The sequence below is a fragment of the Alligator sinensis genome, unplaced genomic scaffold, assembly GCF_000455745.1.
Source record: "Alligator sinensis unplaced genomic scaffold, ASM45574v1 scaffold1164_1, whole genome shotgun sequence".
In the NCBI taxonomy this organism is placed as follows: domain Eukaryota; kingdom Metazoa; phylum Chordata; order Crocodylia; family Alligatoridae; genus Alligator; species Alligator sinensis.
Genome location: NW_005842225.1, coordinates 1,710,438 through 1,715,692, shown reverse-complemented (window position 1 = coordinate 1,715,692; position 5,255 = coordinate 1,710,438).

Sequence of the window (5,255 nt, the reverse complement as noted above, 5' to 3'; positions counted from 1 at the left end):
TTCCTGCTCTCCTTTCTTCTTCTCTTGCTATTTACTTCTGCTTTAATCTGCATATTATCATCAGTGCAAAGACCTCCGAATAACATCTGACAAATGATGCCTATTAAAAAAAACTCTGCGCTCTCCTCTCTCACCGCCTTCTAATTTGGACTAGCATTATAACTATGCATCAATAGACAAGCAATATTATGTTAAGAACATGATAAAATACCAGCAGCTTCATAATGGCAGCAGCCGAATGGTAATTTCTGCTTCAGAAATTGGTCATTTATTTTGCTGGTCTGTTCTTACGTTCAAATTAGATGAAGTTTAATATACTGTAAAATTGAATGTATTCTATCCTTTTCAACAAATATGGCATGTATGGAATGATTTATGGTTCTTATAAACCTTAAAATGTTAAATAATCTCCTTTTTCCTGTGCCTTGAGTCAGCGGTGCCAAATAGTTTAAGTACAGGGGAGCAAAACTTTATTAGCTCCCGTCCCGACCCTCACTTATAGAGGCAGGAACAGTATTTAACATATTACACTGAGTTTTAAAAGCAGCCATATTAATTGGTACATTAATTTTCTCCTATTAACTGTAATTGGTAGGAAAGCAGTTCTTCCCTGGTGAACGTTGTAATTTGCAATTTAAATTTTTAGCAAAGCCGCCACCACAGAGAGGATGGCTCGACCCGGGCGTCCCCTGACTCTGACCCCTGCCCTGTGCCACGAAGGGCACGTCCCCAGGACAGGCTCTGCCACGGGGGGAGTCGCCTCCACGGGGATCTTGCACCTGAACGAGGCGGCCGGGGCCAGCTGAGGACGCTGCAACCCGCTGGAGATGGAGTGAGGGCAAACGGGCGCTGCCTACCAATGCCGGGGAAAAAGGAGCCTGCAGCTCTGCACCACGGGAGGGTGGCACTCGCCTCCACCAGCAAGCCAGCCCATGCCCTCCGTGCCCCCGCCCGGCACCCTGAGTCTGAGCTGCTCCGGTGGTCCCTGCCCACCACCCGCGAGATTTCCTTGCCCCGATCCACAGGCATCCACCTCTGCACGTGCAAGGTGGCAGCAAGTGCAAACACGGCTCTGCATGATCGCACACCCATGGTAAACAGCGCTGCACAGGCACCGGGAGCACCGGAGACTCGTCATGACGGCTGGCTTGGATAGGGACGGGGGGTGGACTAGATGCCTTCCAGCCCCGCTGCTCCAGGCTGTGTGAATGGGGCCGGTCCTGCATCTCTGTGCAGAGCCGTGCTAGAAAAGCCTTGTGAACGTAGCTGAATTCTGCCTTCATATCAAGTCTCTTCTACAAAGCATCTCGTCTCGCACTGGGCCGCGGGAAGTGGAATAGGAACGACTGTAGCTGGCCAAGGACAGGACCGCCTGTGAGTCGTGGGGTGTTGAAACCATCGGTTGCTTCAGTGTAGAGATGATCTGGGCTCCTAAAAACTGATAGACAGACATGCACCATCCTCGTGCGCCAAGTGCCCTGCCCTCCCCGCTGCGCGAGACCAAGACAACAGAGCCTGTGGCTTCCTGCCCCTCGTGCAAGTGCTGGAGGCGTCTCTGGGGGCGGCGGTGCCTGCAGTCCCGTGGCAAAGCCGGGGGTCTCCAGACCTCGCAGTATAATGTGGGTGACCGGGCTCTGAGCCCACCAGGGTCTGTGAACAGGCAGCATCCCCAGCGAGCGACGGGCCGCAGTGTAAACCTCGCTGGATGCGGAAGCCGTCGTGCCCTGGGCTAATCGCTGCTGCTTTGTGCCCAGAGGCAGTGTCCGTGCATCAGGGCTGGCTCCTGATGCTACTGAGTGGCACGTCCCACACGCGGGTGACTCGGCTGCGTACGCTGCAGGTGCCCGTGCAGACGCTGAGACCCAGCCCAGGGACGGACCAGGGGAGGCTTTTCCTCGTCTGCTCCAATGCATCTGGGGCTTCGTTTGGGAGAGAGTTGAGGCTGCAAACCCAGGTGTGTGCTGGGATGTGGGCTGGTTTCTACACAGGAGCCCATGCACCTAGACCAAGATTACCTGCTTCTGATGCTGAGCGGTAGGGACGGGCAGCCGGAGCCCTGCCCTCCTCCACGCGGTCTCGCCGGCGCACCAAGCCACCGCTTCTGGGCTCTCCCACCCCTGCCCCCCGTCCAGCCTGCCTGGACCCCCAAACCCAGGGCAGAAGTGTGCCATGATAGCGTGCCCCACTGCCAAGGGTGTCCCTACCCAGCCGTGCTGGCATAGGTAGGGCAGTGAAGAGAGATCCGTCAGCAGTGAAAACCCCGCACGCCCTGGCTCGGTGCACCAGGGCCCAGTGTGACGGCTGCTTGTGAAAAATGCATGAGGAGAAGCCAGGGAAAACCGACACGGAGAAGTGAAAGGGCATAAAACCCAACCCACCTGCTCTTGGGACTGGGGGGAGAAGCCGACCTGGCCTGTTTTTGAGCCCCGGGCTGCCCAGGAAGGCACCCACAGGCCCTGCCGTGACACGCGTGTGTGCGTGTGCACAGACATACTCGAGAGGCGATTGCTGCACAGAGCTGCGAGCGCTGCCTAATGATTTTTGCACACGCACCGTCTCTCTCCGCAGATCCGCCGCGCTGTCTCGCGGGGAAGGAGCTGGGCTCTGACATTCGGAGCCAATCCTGCTCGCGCCCGAGAGCTGTTTAGAATAAGCGCCAGACACTGCACAATGGAGACGCTGCACGGAGACTTCATGCCGGTCACATTCTCTCCTCCCTGCCAGCGAGTCAAGGATGTGCCTTTGCTATTGTGTTCTCGTGACTCATCCCTCGCACAACCGTCTCCTTGCAGGAGGTTTTGCCAAGAGACAAAAATGCCAGGCCCCCCCAAATCTCGTCTTGCTCGCTCCGTGCCGCCCCAGCCTCTGCGTGCAGGGCCAGGTGGGTGCACACTGGGCTGGGAGGGCACCGGGGCATGCTGCACCGTGCGGCCCCCGGCCCGCATGCAGCATAGGCCTGAGGATACAGCACAAGCCACCCCATGGCTCTGGCATGGAGAGGATTCTCCCCGGAGCCCCTCGCCTGTGGCCTGGCACCAGGGCAGAACCACCGTGGCCGGGAGGTTTCCCGGGCGCTGTGGCGGGGTGCAGCGCTGGAGCGGACGTGCCAGCCAGCAGTGCCTCCCACGGCACGGGCCCACGCTCCACCGCACCAGGACCACCGCTCACGGAAACTCCCCTCTTCCCACCAGGGTCCTGTGCAGATTAGCTGAGCCAGGGACATGCGAGGGGCTGGTGACCTCCCCGCGTCGCTGGTCCCGGACAGGAGCCGGGAGGAGGGGGAGCTGCAGGAACGAGCGCTCTCCGGCTAATGCTTCTTGCAGCCCAGCTCTAAGTTGCACGATGTATTAGCTGGCTCGGCTCCCCGTGGCAAGAGGCTTGCGGCGCAGAGCAGAGTCCTGCCCCCAGAGAGCCACCGCCAGCGACGGGCCCGTGGGGAGGTGGCCAAGGGCGGGCGAAGCAGTGACGGCAGCCAGGGCAGAGAGCACCCTGGCAGCTGACCCGGCCTCTGGGGCAGAGCACCCCAAGTGGGCACACCACTGGGAGGATAGGGATGCCCTGTGCGCACAAGCGCGGCATCCCTGCGGCCCCGAGCGCAGACCGGAGGCCACAGAGAGCGGAGCCCCTCCGGTCGCTGCGGAGGGGAAGGTAAAGGACCTGGGAGCTGCCGGTGCTGGGAGCAGAGGCAGCAGCTGCCACGTTGCCTGCTCTCGGCCCCATTCGTCCAGGGGGCTGCAGTGGGGGTGATCGCACCTTTGCATCAGAGGGACACTGCGGAGCTACCGGAGCACGTGTCCATGGGTTCACGTCTCGCCTCAGCTCTGTGGCCGCGCAGTTACAACTCCACAACTGGAAACGGAGATGCCAGGCAAGAAGTGGCTGCAGCCCAGTGGCCTGGGGCACGGGGCTGTGCCCAAAGCCAGGGGACCTGGGGGTGAGGTGGCCAGAGTGACCGTGACTGCCCTGGGATGGGCACATGAGGGTAGAGCCGCTGCGATCCCATGCATTGCAGCCTCCATCCGGTGAGACCAAGTGCTACGTGGATGCACAAGGTCTTACAAGGAGGTGCGGGGATGGACCACGTGTGGCGGGGCCACCTCCCGCTGCCTCGCTGGAGACCCGGGCTAGGGGAAAGGGCAGCTGTGTGCTACTACAGCAGTTCTGCTGGCTCCCAAATGCAATTACCGCTCCCCTTGCCGAGCCTTGGGCGCTCGGGCGGTATGTGCAAGGGCGAGCTCCTGCTCCAGGGGCACCTGCCTGCTGCGGTTTCTGGCTCCGTGCATATTAAGATCTTGGCTTTGGCCCACGCTCCTGCAGCTTGCTTGCATTTAACACGATCAAGTAGATGCAGCAACTTTTGCTGTGACCGATGGCAGACCTGTCGGCTCGGGAGCTCTTCTGCTACGAACATAACGAGACAGATGGAAAAACCAGTGGCATACGCCGTCCCCCCCACCCCGGACTGCTAGGGAGAGGCATCTTCCCCTAACAGAACGGGATAAAGTCCTCGGCTGTCTGGGGTTTTAGAGCATTTTGCATTTTCGGCATGCATCTCTGGGAACGCAGGTGTATTTTTTCCCCCGATAGCTAATTCCCTCGCTGCGAATCCAGCACATCTCTTTTGCCACATAAAGTGCAGTACCTGGAATGGAGACATCGGGCTTATGATTTTTTTATTAAACATTGCTAGAAAAATAGTGAAGCGAACGCTTCATCATCCCTCACCCTGTAGAGATGGCCCTGGACCAAATGGGATGCGAAGAGCATTAGCTGCCGTGCATGCCTCTCAGCTCTGAGCTTTGCCTATCAAGAGCCGGCAAAGCACTTCTCAGCAGGCCCCTCTCCTGTGCGAGCCCTGCCAGATTGCGCGAGCGGGAAGAGGGCCAAATTGCAGCCCAGATAAACAGAGCCTTTCTGCATAGTCACTAATGAGCTGTCTCTTCCGGCTGGGATCGTGCTAAGGGGAGGACATCGTGATGCCAACGGTTTGGATTAAGAAACGGCCCCGGGGACGCACAGGGTTGCGGAGGGAGCGCATTTCTGCCCCGCCGTGGCTGAGCGAGGTGGGCTGAGGCGCTGGACAGGGGAGCGTGATCGCCGTGGCCTGAGCGGAGCCAGCGGTGCCCGGGCAGGACTCCCGGTCACTCGGTCTCCTTCGGCACAGCGCGCCTGGGGCTCACCTGCAGGCTCGAAGCCCTCAGCAGCCGGGGATGCCGCTTGTGCCCTGGGCGCTGGCGAGGAGCAGGCTGGGGGCG